Source organism: Podarcis gaigeae (genome assembly GCF_964106915.1).
Source record: "Podarcis gaigeae genome assembly, chromosome: 3".
Lineage (NCBI taxonomy): Eukaryota > Metazoa > Chordata > Lepidosauria > Squamata > Lacertidae > Podarcis > Podarcis gaigeae.
In genome coordinates this window covers 48,231,944-48,245,992 of record NC_139680.1, presented here as the reverse complement: position 1 = coordinate 48,245,992, position 14,049 = coordinate 48,231,944, and positions in this window count along the sequence as shown.

Here is a 14,049-nt window from a genome sequence, read left to right as displayed (position 1 = left end):
GACTAAGGGGTTGCTGAAAAAACTGTAAAATAAGGATGCAGAGAGGGGGAGGTATGGGGAAGTCCATGAAAGAAGGTTTATGAAAAGGAGGATATGGAAATATACATGTTTGTATGTGTTTGTTTGTTTTGTTTGTTTTAAAATGAAAAATCAATAAAAATTATTATAAAAAAAGAGAAGGTGAAAAATGGCTTTGTCATGTATAATGAGATAAGAATCCAATGTCTTTGTTCAGACCAGGTCTCTCCATGGTTTTAAGTTTGGTAATAAGTTGCAATTCAGCAGCTTCTCTTTCCAGTCTAACAAGCAAAAAAATTTTTTGTTTTGACTATGGCAGACCAACACGGCTACCTATCTGTGCCAAAACTATGTTATTCATCTTGCTGTTGGCTGTGGCAAAACTAGTTTTAATAGTTGTCTTTTCACTCCATTCATACCAATGCAAAGGATACACAATGCAAATTGCGAGTGGGGTGGGAGGTGATGTAATCAGTTAAAAATAATTTGCAGATTGATGGCAACAACAATAGTGATGAAAAATCTTATTCACTGGGATGATTTCCATTCTGGACATAGGATGAAAAATCCATCATAGGTAATTTGGGCTCCCACTTTGGTTTTCATTTGAAATCTCTGACATCCTCAGTACTGACAGGGTCAAGATCCTCACATGGGAGGGCTTTACACTCCTTTGTGCATAAAGCCCTTTCACTCTCCATCCATAAGCTAGCTCCACAGTTCTATAACCTATCTCATATATTATTTTAATGCATGGGGCAGTCATCTGAACCTCCTTAGAGTGAGTGACAAAAAGGTTTTCAAACCTTACTCTCTGGGAATCTTCATACTTCTCTCCCCGTATGAAGTACGTAACCTAGACACTGTGATCATCTGAGGCCCTACTTTGTGTACCTTTTCCATGACCGGTCCAGAGGGGGGCAACATGAGAACGGGTCTTTTCTGTGGTGGCTATCCACTTTCAGAATGCTCTGCCTAGGGAGGCTTACCTGGCACCTTTATTACATATCTTTATGTGCCAGGCAAAAAGATTAATATTCTCCAATGCCTTTGGCTAACTAAACCATCTGTGGCCTTTAAAATTATTGTGGGTTTGTTCCTCAGCTGAAGAGCAGTATAGAAATGTAATAAAGAACAAGAACAACAACAGGCTTGTCCATCATGTGACTCCTGGTCTTTGATGGGGAAGCCCTACAAGATTCCAGGATACATCTCATAGAGCTACTACCACTGAAATGACCAAGCCTGGCTCAAATTGAGTTAAATCCATTTTATTGTAGATGTTTGGCATTTGACACTTATATTGATTATATACTACTGGGCATATTGAAGAGTTGCCCTGTCCCACTGTTTCAGGGTATAAACAAACTTTAGTCATTTTGCTTTTCTATTCTAGTCTAAGTATGTTTGAATTGTAAATGAAAATGATTTTTTTTACCTCCACACAGCGCTTGTTCACAGAATGCTGACCACCTACTGAAAATGTAAAGTTATATTGACTTTGTTATTAACTTGAAATGGCATTCTCATTTTATTTCTGATTTAGGGCTTTTTTAGAAACTGAAATAGCATGGTGAAGCAGCACAGATCAAGAGTTTTCTAATGATAGAACTCTCCCCTGCTGTTTTCAATGTGAGCCTGAACATGAGAGCTCCGAATTGAATGGAATTCTGTTCCATTGTTAACACATCACGCACCAGACCTTGAACACGCAACACTGATAGGGTTAAGCTATGTGCATTTTGAACTATGACAACCATATGGTATAAATGTGTATTTTATTATATATGCGTTTAAAAACTACTCACAGCAAGAGCAGGTCTCCTAATTTACTCAGACTAATGAGGAAGCCTGACCCAGAAGGTTTTCTAGTTGGCCTATTGGTGCAAGATGTTTTCCTTGTCTGGTTTCCCTATTGGCCAGAGGAAGATGATAATGCACAGATAAATGTATCATCTAACATTTTTACACCAGCTCTTCAAGATTCACTGTTGGCTTATATCCTAATACCTGTTTCCATGGGCATTGTTACCATGGGATGAAATCCTAGGGCCGCCATTGCCAAAACAAATTTCCTCTATTCCTTGTAGCCCTGTCTCCACACATGTCCAGCAAATATGCTGCAGAGAGTTTGGAACAGCTGTGTTTGTGTGAGTGTGTGTGCATGCAAGTAGGGGATTCAGAGGCTGGGAGAAGAAAAAGGAGTCCACTCATGAAGCCCTATATATCACCTATGGTTTATGACTTCAAGATAAACGTAGCATAAAAAACTTTTGCTTCAGTACTACTAACATGTACTTGGAAGGAATTCTACAGCACAATTTAATTTAAATATAAAAATGATATACCACTCTATCATAAAAATATTAAAGCAGTTTACAATAACATTTATATATAATAAAAATATGTGAAGGTTTTAAATCAAAGACCACCAACTCACTGTTATGGAAATATATTTTCTTATTTGCCTCCAAAAGCCTGGCCACATTGAAAAGTTTTCAGGAGGCATTTAAAGGTTGAAACACAGGATGTTTGCAGAATCTCTAAGGGCAGAGCATTCCACAGGACTGTGCTAATGATGCTAAAGGTTCTCACTCACTTTCCCCAGAAAGGAAATATTTGCAACTAGGTGGTAGCTGTTACAATCCATTGCATCCAAGGTGGGCTTTAATTCTGTGTTTTATGTGGGCATGGGTTTCTTCCAATTTAATTATGTCTTCCTGAAACTCATATACTCAAAATTACAAGGTTGGAATAAATAATGAACTTGCATCTTTAAAACCTTGGTAGATGGGTTGTTCAGAGCAGATCAACTATAATTATTCAGTTGGAGACATTTCCACTCAACTCATCTTAAGGAGTGAAAAGAAAAGCAGGTCCCCTGTTAAAGCTGCAGTCGTGTACCCACTTACCTGGGAGTAAACCATGTTGAGCTCAATGGGACACATTTCAGAATGGATATGCATAGAGTTGCACTGTAGCAGTGCAATCCTATGGATGACTACTCAGAAATAAATGCCATTGACTTCACTGGGCTCCCAGGTATGCATGCATAGGATTGCAGTTTAGGGGGATTTAAGGATGCAACTCAGGGAATTCCTACATCTTTAGCAAGACCTTGAGGTCAAGGTAATCTAGTCTGCTGTTCAACACAATATGAACCATTCAGACAGAGTTCTTTCCCTCCCTCTCCCCATCTCTCTCTCTCTCTCTCTCTCTCTCTCTCTCTCTCTCTCTCTCTCTCTGTCAGTGTACTAATTTTAATGCCTGTAGCTGACTCTAATCCAGAAGGAAGAACAATCAGAATGCTATTGCCTCCCAGGTGACCCACAATAGGTCTGTCTGAATTACTGTCTTAGATCAAAATTGATTGTGAACTGCAGTCTGGTTTCCGCTGATGGTGGGAAACAATGCTGAACTGAATTTGCTCTCAAAAGTTATTCCCAGAATTCTCTTGTAAATGTTGCTGTTGAATAACTTTGAGGAATTTTCTGGATACATATACTCTGAGTATCTTAAATCAGTACTTAATGCACACATTTTCTTTTTACTGCTGCATATGCTATCTGAGAGCTGACGTTTCATTGTCAATTGATATGCAATGGAATTTAGCACTGGACAGTATTTATAATAAATACACAATGATAGATCATTGTTGTCATTGCTTGTCCCCTCCAAACTTTGTATCTTCAGTCTAAATCCTCTGTATCTCTTGTAGAAAGGATTCATGAACTCTGAAGAGAAGCCGCGGGCTAATGGAGGGGCATCCTGAAGGAGTTCATTTCACAATCTCAAGTCCACTACTGAAAATCTCAACGTAGTTTGAATTCCCAGTCTCACAGGGTCCCTAACTACATGATAAATCTATGTGTAAACCTGTATATATGTAGACTCCCTTTTCAAATGCGACACAAAAAACCATCCATATTGATCTACCCATGCTTTAAGATCAACAGATGAGGTCCTGTTGGTGGTCACTATGTAGGAGGAGTTCTGTGGTCAGGGATCCCAGGAAGAGCCTTTTGAGAGGCAGCTCCTTGCCACTGCGGAACTCCCTCCATACTGATATGTGTCTGACCCCAACTTGGTATAGTTTTAGGTGGTTGGTTAAGAGGCATTTTGGGTGAGTGTCTGGATCAAGAGAGACCTGATTAGATAAATGGATTAGATGCCACTGCTTTTAGTAAATTGCTGTTCAGTATAAAGTGTTGTGAGTTGAGTTGTGTTATCTTTGTTGTAAACTGCTCTGGGGTTTGTGCAAAGGATGCTAAATAAATAAATGACATCAGTGGACAAAGCCAATGGGATACAGGATCAGGTCAGCATGTGTCATCAATCTCAGGTTTCTAAAGGGCAAGATAGTTAGACTCCCTGGAAAGTCCCCCTCCTTCCCCTTCCATGTCATTTTCTGATGAAGAGGCTTCTTATGTGTTGCCTACTCACACCTGCTAGGGTCAGATTGCCCACTTTGTTATCTATATCTAGCATTGCACACCATGCTTATCTAATGTCTTAATTAATAAATATGGCCCTGTTCACCCAACCTCTGTGCCTTGCCTCCTTATTCCCTGGGGTGGTCACAATCACTCTCCTGATATGTATCCCAAGACCAGAATAATGCCAGAATAAGCCTGACATTTTGGATGGATGCTGTTGACCTGGAAATGTGATCAAGGAAATCTCGGGAGACTATTTAGTGAGCCCAGATAAAAATGGAAAAATTCACTGAAGGATTCCAATATATGAAATCGACCCATTTAAAATTTTAGCTTGGTTACCCTCAATTCATCAGGTTGTCTAATTGATTATGAACTTAAGGCAGACATCCAAAAGTTTATTTTAATTTAATGCATTGTTGGTATCGGTTTAAATCACTTATCCCTTCATCTTGTCTACTGGGATTTCCTGATGGAGTAAAACCAAGCAAATAATTCACAACTAATAATTTATTCAGAAAGAGTTGTCTGTTCTGTTTGAAACAAATGTCTCTCATCTTTCAGGTGCCACAATAGAAGCTGCATATGTAAAAGCTCAGATTTGGGTGGGTGGAAGGGATTATATAGTTCCAAAAGATAAAAGAGTTCCCATTTGTTTGTAGCCTTTGTAAAATACGCTCTTCTGTATATGAATGCCACCAATCTGGGTTGTTTTACTTGGTTGTAATTATGAAGGGGGAGGGGTGAAAGTTTGCTATACTAAGGATGACATTGAGGTATAATATTGCAGGAGGGGCTTTTTGTACCAAAGGTAAACTCCACCAATGAACACAGCACAAAAGTCAGCCCTATTAGTTTCAAGGCCACTCACACTCACAGAAGTGTATATAGCATTGTAGCCTATCAGAGCCATTGTAACTCCCTGATGCCAGAAAAGACATAGCAGAGGTGTTCATCTGTCAACTCCCACTGGGCTCTGCTGGTGGCAGGGTGTGTGTGGAATCTGCCACTGAGGAGAGCCCTGCTGTGCATGGTAAAGTGCAGCAGGTATAAAATTGGCCCCAGTGGTGTAGCAAGTGTAGAGCCTAGCAGAGAGATGTTATGTGGGTGGAGTGAATCTATATCCTTAAAGTTGTCTTATTTGGGCTCCTCAACTGTGCCATCTTTGAGCCAAATGAAGATTTGAACCTTGGTCTCCCTGGCACTATCAATATTTCTACTGACAAGCGATTTCTTCTTCTTCTTCTTCTTCTTCTTCTTCTTCTTCTTCTTCTTCTTCTTCTTCTTCTTCTCCTCCTCCTCCTCCTCCTCCTCCTCCTCCTCCTCCTCCTCCTCCTCCTCCTCATTATGGTGGTACCTCAGGTTACAAACGCTTTGGGTTACAAACTGCTAACCTGGAAGTAGTATCTCAGGTTGAGAACTTTGCCCCAGGATGAGAACGGAAATCACATGGCGGGGACAGGAGGCCCCATTAGCAAAAGCGCACCTCAGGTTAAGGACGGTTTCAGGTTAAGAACAGACCTCCGGAACGAATTAAGTTCGTAACCTGAGATACCACTGTATCATGGATTAACATATGTGATTGTCCACATAGAGTATGAAGCAGTATAGGCCATTCATCTATGTCACGCCTGACCCTCACACCCTTCACTGATATAAATGCCACTGTGATGGAGTATCAATATATCAGCCTTATATTAATGCTTATTATTAAGGAGTGAGTTTATAGGAATAACCCACAGCTAGTTTCACAACCATTGTTAGGCATGTCATCAGGTTATTCCTTGAAGTAACCAAAGTTCTGCCATTTAAGCTCATGGAATTCTCCATGAGGATTTTATGCTGCAGGCTACATCAGCCCATGTGCGTTGCTCCAAGGGGGATATGTAATTTGTTTAACAGCTCATGTTTTAATAGCTGATTCCCACCCCACCCCAGAACAAGGAAGCAAAGGATGGACTGTACGGTGTAAATGATAGCAATATCGGCATGTGTATATTTCAGGATAATTATGGCATTTCCTGGGATTATACTGTTGGCAGAAAGATCATGAAACTGGAGCCAAACACTGGCAGAGTTTTTAATTCCTTCTTTGTCATTTGACTTGAGTCAAAATGCAAACTTATTGCTTCTGTCAGTAGCTGGAAGCAAAAGCAACAACTTCTAGCGTCAGACAAGTGACTTGGAACTGGACTTTGTGGAACAGAGTTGCTATGGAACAAAGGGCATTTTGCATGGTGGATGCCAAGCAATCTGGGCTCAAAATGTCAGGATGGTTTAGACCTTAAGCTCCAGTTGAAGTCAAAGGATCTGCACATGCTACAACTTGGCTTATAAAAGCGAAATGTCTATACTCATTCTTTCCTAAGAATTAAAATGTGAAATTAATTATGCTTTCAAATTTCTTTTGTTCTGCCCCCAAATGCCTGTAGTTTGTCTCCCGCTTTTTGATCATCCTTCCCCAAAATTATTTTTCTTACTTAATTTTTCTCCAATTACATAGAACTGTACTCATGCAGTGCAGTGAAGTGACCAATTGTATTTAATGTCAGGACATAATCCGATTACTGTGTGTGCGCTGAGAGCATTTAATTTACTGGCATTCAGTGACATCCACAAGTTGAGCCAAGTCAGAGAATAGTATTAAGGTCATCAAGGAAGACTTTCATCAACACCCACAGAATATTTGGATGGAACTTCAGGGAGAGCCATCTCAGTATATAAGTCTAGGCTTTGGAGCTGCCTCAGAAGAACTTACCTTCCCTCCCCCTATTCCACCATATGGCAAAGACTTTTTTTCTTAGGAACACTGTGGGCCATAAGATAACGTCAAATCCACTTATTTTTTTTTACTTTGCTGTGAGATGGTCATTCATGATGTTTCATTATTATACTGGCTGGCTGGTTGGCTCGGTATCCCTCTGACTGTTTTGTTTTATTTTGACATTTCAAGGCTTCTCCACTCTAGTTCATTTTAGTTATGCATTGTGAGTTTTGGAAGTTGTTGCTTTTTAAAAAATAAATAAATAGTGACTACCCGGGCTGTGCATCCCCCACTCCAATATGGTTTGGTGCCAGATTCAACATGACAAATTTGGCTGATCTGGCAACCCAACCTGCTATGCGCTCAACACAGCACCCAAACTGAATGACTATGCCATAGGTTTAATGGTATTATACACACAGGAGCCACAATAAAACAAAAGGGAAGGGGGCAGGCCACCTCCACCCCACATAGTTAAAGCGCTATATGTTTGTGCACAGATATTTGCATTTATATCTTCTCGTTATGCCTTCTTTTACCTCAAATTACTATTATTTAATATTTATTACTCTTTTTTTTTTTTTTACATCACACACAGCGAGAGAGTTCTGTTTCTGATATTAACCTCATTTCCATCGGGCTTCTTAAGCCCTTTCCCATAGTTTCCAGATAGAATGCTCTATGTTCTTCCTGTCATCTGAAGAAAACTTTCACCAAGCTTTGGGTGGATTTCTGCTGGTGGGCTAAGACAGCAATATGTTTCTTCACATTGTAGGTTGCTCCAGACAAGAGGCTTATCATGTGCAGACTGCCTCCTCCATATGGCCCTGTTTGAAGAGACCGCAGAGTGTGTAGCTGCTCGAGAAGAAAACAGCCGCCATATATTTGCAGTTTGTGTTGCTGAACAGATGGGCTTCTGTGTATGCCCATGTCAGGCCTCCTTTTTACATCAAAGCGAATTATAATAATGATAGAAAGTCAAGTTATAAATAAATTTTGGCTCTGGGTATTGGTCTAGGTTTCTTTTCAAGAATTTTTTTGGGTGTAGCCTCTCCTTTTCAGAATGTATCCTTATTTAACATTAATTGGGCCATTTGTTTTGCCTAGGAACCTTGAAACAACCAGATAAATTGACAATGCATCATTCTGCTTTAATGGATGGCTTCTGGAGATCTGGGGTGACTTACTTCCTTGTCCACATTTTATTTCCTTTCATGGCATATAGCCTCCAGTTACTGGCATTTGCATCTATGCTCTCAGCCACATCTGTCAAATTCTTCCTCTGATTCTCGATCATTGTCTGGAAATGTTGTGTGATTAAAGGATCGTTTATTAGTGATGACTCATTTTATTAGTTTGTCACCCTGGCATTTGGCTGTCACTTTCTGAAACTTTTATGGCTAGGAAAATTAATCCAATGGATTAACTTGCCTCCCTCTTCCATTTCCCACTCAGTTCAAGAGCCCTCTCTCATCACAGCATCTAGGGCTATAACTTTTTGGATGCAGTCCTAGAGTACATCTGGCAGAACAGAAATGTCTGCTACTGCCATTCCCATGATGAATGATTTTTTTTCTTTAATTGTTTCTCTAGCTTGGGTTTTTATTACTCATTTGCCATGCATCAAGTGCGACTTCTTGCTCTCTTTCCCCCTTCTATTCCTTCTCTCATAATGCCAATCAATGCCTGAATGGCATGTAATAGAGTCATAATAAGTTGGTGATTTTAATGATCAGTGTCATTCTCTCATGCGGAAACATGGGTTTCGATTGGATAGATGTTTCACAGCTTTAATCCCTTTTGCATTTTATTTAGATTGGCATCTATTGTTGTAAGGATTTATTTAGTGTAAAATTAAATTATAGTGATTTTGAGACCTATTCCTGAAATCAAGGCAACAATTCCTAAACATGTTTATCAGAGATGCAACATCATACCAAGGGCACTTTAGTATTTTAATTTTATTTTTGAGTGAGAGAGAGAGAGAGAGAGAGAGAGAGAGAGAATGAATGGTGGCTGTTGGCTAAGAGATGCCAAAAGGAGCTTTGATGTGATTTTAATTTATTTATTTTATTTGTATACTTCCTTATACCCGTAGATCTCAGGGTGGTTCACAACAAAAATTACAATATAAATAACAGAAAATACACAATAAAAATAAAAAACAAAGGCAACCCAATATTATTGGCCTAGGCAGAGGTTCAAATAGGTGTGTGTTTTACTGTTTGAAATGGGAAGTTTTTTTTCTTTTCTTTTTTTTAATAATATTTATTAAAGTTTCCAGAATAAAAAAGGAAAAAAAAGAAAAAAGAAAAGGATAGAGTTTACACTTAATTTCATTGACATCTTCCCAGGACTTCCCCCCTCCCCCTCTTGTATTCCATTTCCATTAGATTCATTCCACAAATTCTTACCCCAAATTTTAAAACCTTGTTACAATTATAATTAGCCCATTTATTCAAAATTGATTTATCTTATTTAACCATTTCTCTTTATATTTTTATACTTCCCTAAGATCGACCCCAATTCCCTTCCACGAATTCCCCTATTTTTCTCACACAACAAGAGAAAATGAAAAAAAAGAAAATAAAAAATATATAGTTTTACAGCCTTTGGATTCCAAATCTCCCCCCCCCCTTTCCCGGTTTCGATCCCCAAAATCCATCCTTCTGTCTACTGCCAGACTGGAGATCCCACGTCCATGTCTAACCCTCTCTCAAGTCCGCTTTGCTGTCTTTTTGGTAGCTTTTAATTTCAGAAAGTCCAATCTCGGAGAAACTCTCAGAAAAGATCATTCTTCTTCCATCCAGACCTCTATATTTAAGAGTATAACTCAAATTCTGTTTCTTGATCCTTTTAAAGTCTGGATGTCCCAAATGTTCCAACTTCGAATTTAGTCCAGCTCTTATTCCTCAGGTTTCTTTTCCCTGTTCTGCTGCAAAAACCTTCTAATTCAGAAACTTCTGGTTCCTCTACAGAGGCTTTATTTGTTCAGGAACATAAACTTACGTCAAGTCCCTTCCTTTCTTCAATAGATAAATCCATTGTCTCCTTTAGTATGGAAACCTCTGTAGACAAAATAATGCTTCGTTTTTGCAGCTTTCTCAAGAGATAACAAATCCTGCTCAATTTCATAGTAATATTCCACTTGCTGCCACTGTTGCAATGTCCCAGAAGTCCCTCTAGAGGGAATGTGGTAACTTAATTTCTTTCCAGATCAGACCCAGAAGACAAATAACTTGTTGCCTTTGTTTTCAATAGTTTATGTCCAAATTGTAACGAATCTAGCCAGCAAAGCCATCGTAACAAAGTTCTCTTTTATTTTCCTGCTTTGACAGCTACTTTGACAGCTGTCAAAATTTCTGTGTCTCTTCACCAGTCTCTCATAACGGATCGCTCCCGGTTCCTGGGGGGTTACATTTTAGTTCTCACCAATCAATCTTCTCCTCCAGCACAATTACTTGTAATTTCCCTTCGTGAAATTAACTTTTTCCGAATAAATAAGTTCATCTCTCGATCTTAATTGTTAAATCCTTGCGTTAAGACCTCTACAACGGGGGGGGGGGGGGACTTCCTTTTTGCACCTCCCCCGCTCGCTCCAAATTCATAAATCAGATTTTTCCTTTTAAGTCCAGTAAATTTACTCACGGGTTATTCTTTAAAGTCCAGATTTTCAATAGAAGAAAGTCGGTGCTCTCCGCCGGATGGCATGCGGCTTTGCTAGGCAGGGGAAGCAGTGGACTCATAGCACCACACCCCACCCTCGTCACCCGCTCCGCAGCCTTTAAAAAGGCTCCTTCGTGGGTCGGGGGGGCGCAAACGGTGCCCGCCGAGTCACCAAGTCCATGGGCATCACCGCCCATGGTTTTTGAGGGTCCCCGCGTCACCGGCGCGGCGGGACCCACCCCCTGCCCAGCAGGCTCCCTCCGGAGCTCGGAGGGAGTCCGCCATTCGGCGATGGCGCCGACCCGGAAGTCTAAAATGGGAATTTTTTTCGTCCCAAGGGCCACATTCCTTTCCAGGGGCCATGTACCAGTGAGTCAGGACAGAAACCCAAAGTGGGCAGGGGGGGACATGTAGAATTTACTTTTATACAGTAGGCTAATTTCTACGCATGCTGTCACATATACCTCTGTATCCTCAGAGTTCATGGACACATTCAACCCAGGCACTCAAGGAGGTTGTGAAACAGGAGCAGTAAAAGGAGTTGCCTGGGGAGAAGGGGGTGTAGCTGGGGAGAGGGAGTATGAGGTGGGGAGAGTTTGAAAGGTCAGAGAGAATAAAGCTTGGAGGCCATATTTGGCCCTCAGACCTGCGATTCACCACCCCAGCTTTGAAAGGTTGGTGATCTGTAAAGGAAACACCTGTATCTCCCTGCCACAGCGACGACATCCCCCCAAAAAACTAAATAATTAAGAGAAACCCCATTTTAGAGGGCAGAAAACATCCATCATATAGAATTATGTCAGAAGTTCAAATAATTGTTGTCTGAGTTTATAGCGAACCCTACCGTTCACAAAGCAAAATGGTTTAAAATAGCTGTCACCAACCTGATGCTCTACATTCAAAAGAACAACAACTATAGTTCCCTTGGACACTAACTCCTAACTTGGACAGCCGCTCCAGAAGGATGCCATGGTTGATATATGCACAAAACTGGCTAAATCTCCATACAGAATGTGTGCAACTGCACCAGTTAATCATGGGCAGGCAATGGCTGGCCACTTGGCTAGGAACTAGCAAGGGAGAGATAGGGAGGGAGAATTGACTCTTTATGGAAGATCTCTTTTCGTATACACAGATGTGGCTTTGGGATGGAAAGTAGATTATGCCTTTAGGTCCTCCCCCCACCCCTGCAAGTCACACTCTTACATGACGAAGAGTGCTTTAGCATCGGCAGTTTATTGCTGGAACAACCTCCTGATGTGTTCTTAATGCTTTATGGTTCACACATGCCCAACAGTAGTTCAGTGTTAAATTACTGCTGGAAGATTCAGCACTAGTTTATTGCTGCTTCTCCTTAAATGTTTGAAAGAAACCATAAAAATGGTTCAGGAGTAGTATCTCATGATTTCTGTCCTCCTGGGTAGAAACAGGTAAAAAACAACAACCTGCATGACTCCACACAAGGAATTATAGCTTTGTAGTATGGAGGTGACCTGCAGTTGAGCTGGTGCTGGGAGGGCAGCTGCGACTGGTCGAAGGAGAGATGGTTGTGGAGTAAACCATTATTACCTTCTTGGGCCTTTAGGATGTAAATTCCTGGGTGCAGAAAAACAGGGTGCTAGGCTAGTTCTATTGCAGGCTGCCATTTCTGTTCATAGTATTTGAAGAACAATTTTTTCATTGATACAGCTACTACAGTGGTACCTCGGGTTACATACACTTCAGGTTACAGACTCCGCTAACCCAGAAATAGTGCTTCAGGTTAAGAACTTTGCTTCTGGATGAGAACAGAAATCGTGCTTCGGCGGCATGGCAGCAGCAGGAGGCCCCATTAGCTAAAGTGGTACCTCAGGCTAAGAATAGTTTCAGGTTAAGAACGGACCTCTGGAATGAATTAAGTACTTAACCTGAGGTACCACTGTATACATGTGATTTCTTAAAAGCCTTTTTGGCAAATGCAATCATTTATCTACAGTTTGTGAATTTTAATGTGGCATAATATGTAACATTTATGTATGGATTTTTGAGTCTTTTGTTCCCTGTTAATGCTAGATTTGAGACTATCAATGAAATGGAGGCCGCTATTTAACAGTTAGCACATCAATGCTTAAAGGGACAGTATGTGATTGACATCCTTATAGACTGATGCAAAATGTAAACTAAATAATTGTTTACATTTGCTGAAATTCCAAGGGAGATAATTGCTGCATTAGAGAATTTCATTGACTTTCCTTTTTTTTTTAGCTGGCATAGCAAACAATGCATTGTGGAAGAACAGTACAGAAACCCATCCGCCCCATTGTATTGGTATGGGCTCTGCTCGTTGCTTTTTCGTGGCAGACTGAATAGGATTTTTTGGAAGGCTATATGATTGGTCCTCGTGTCCTTTCTTTATTGCCTACTCCATACTGCCTATTATGGGGTTGTCCACAATTTATTTCATTTGCTTGTCACAGCGGGCATGAAATGTGAACAGGAGAGAAGACAGGCCACATTCTGCTTTGCAAGCACTTGTAGGCACCTGCAAGGTGAAGGTTGCTGTCCCAGCCCTACCTCTTACTGTTGGCCAGCTTGAGGAGATGTTGGAAGGGAGAAGCCTTTAGATACTGTTGGTTCTATACCAATGAACACTGGACAGAAGGGAGGTGGGATGGGCTTCAGAACTCCCTTGTCTCGCTTTAAGAGCGGGCAGGAAAAGAAAGTCACATGCCAGCTAGTTAGCTGGCCCATGTTTAGATCATCCAGACTTTCACTGTAGTCATATAGCTACCCATTGCAGATACTTTTAATAAAGCTATGACCCTTGGTCTCAGGTCTACATATTCCAGGGACTAAGGGCTATTTGCAACATCCGTACTTAATTTTCAACTAAGTGAATTTAGACAAGTCTGAGATGTAAAAGGAGTAATGGATATTTGCTTATAACTGGACATTGTTACCTGAGGCTGGAACATTTCCATCCGTGGCAGCATAACAGGCCTCCAGTATTATCCCTGCAATAACATCGCTGCAGGGTTGGGAACATCCCATACTGTGGAGTGTGTGTTTTTATCCTGTGGGGAGGCCTGGAAGAGATCACAGATTAATCAGTCTAGCCCCCTCTAAACCACAAAACAAGTAGATGATATCTGAACCCAGAGTGAAGCACTGTAGTTTGCATTCTGC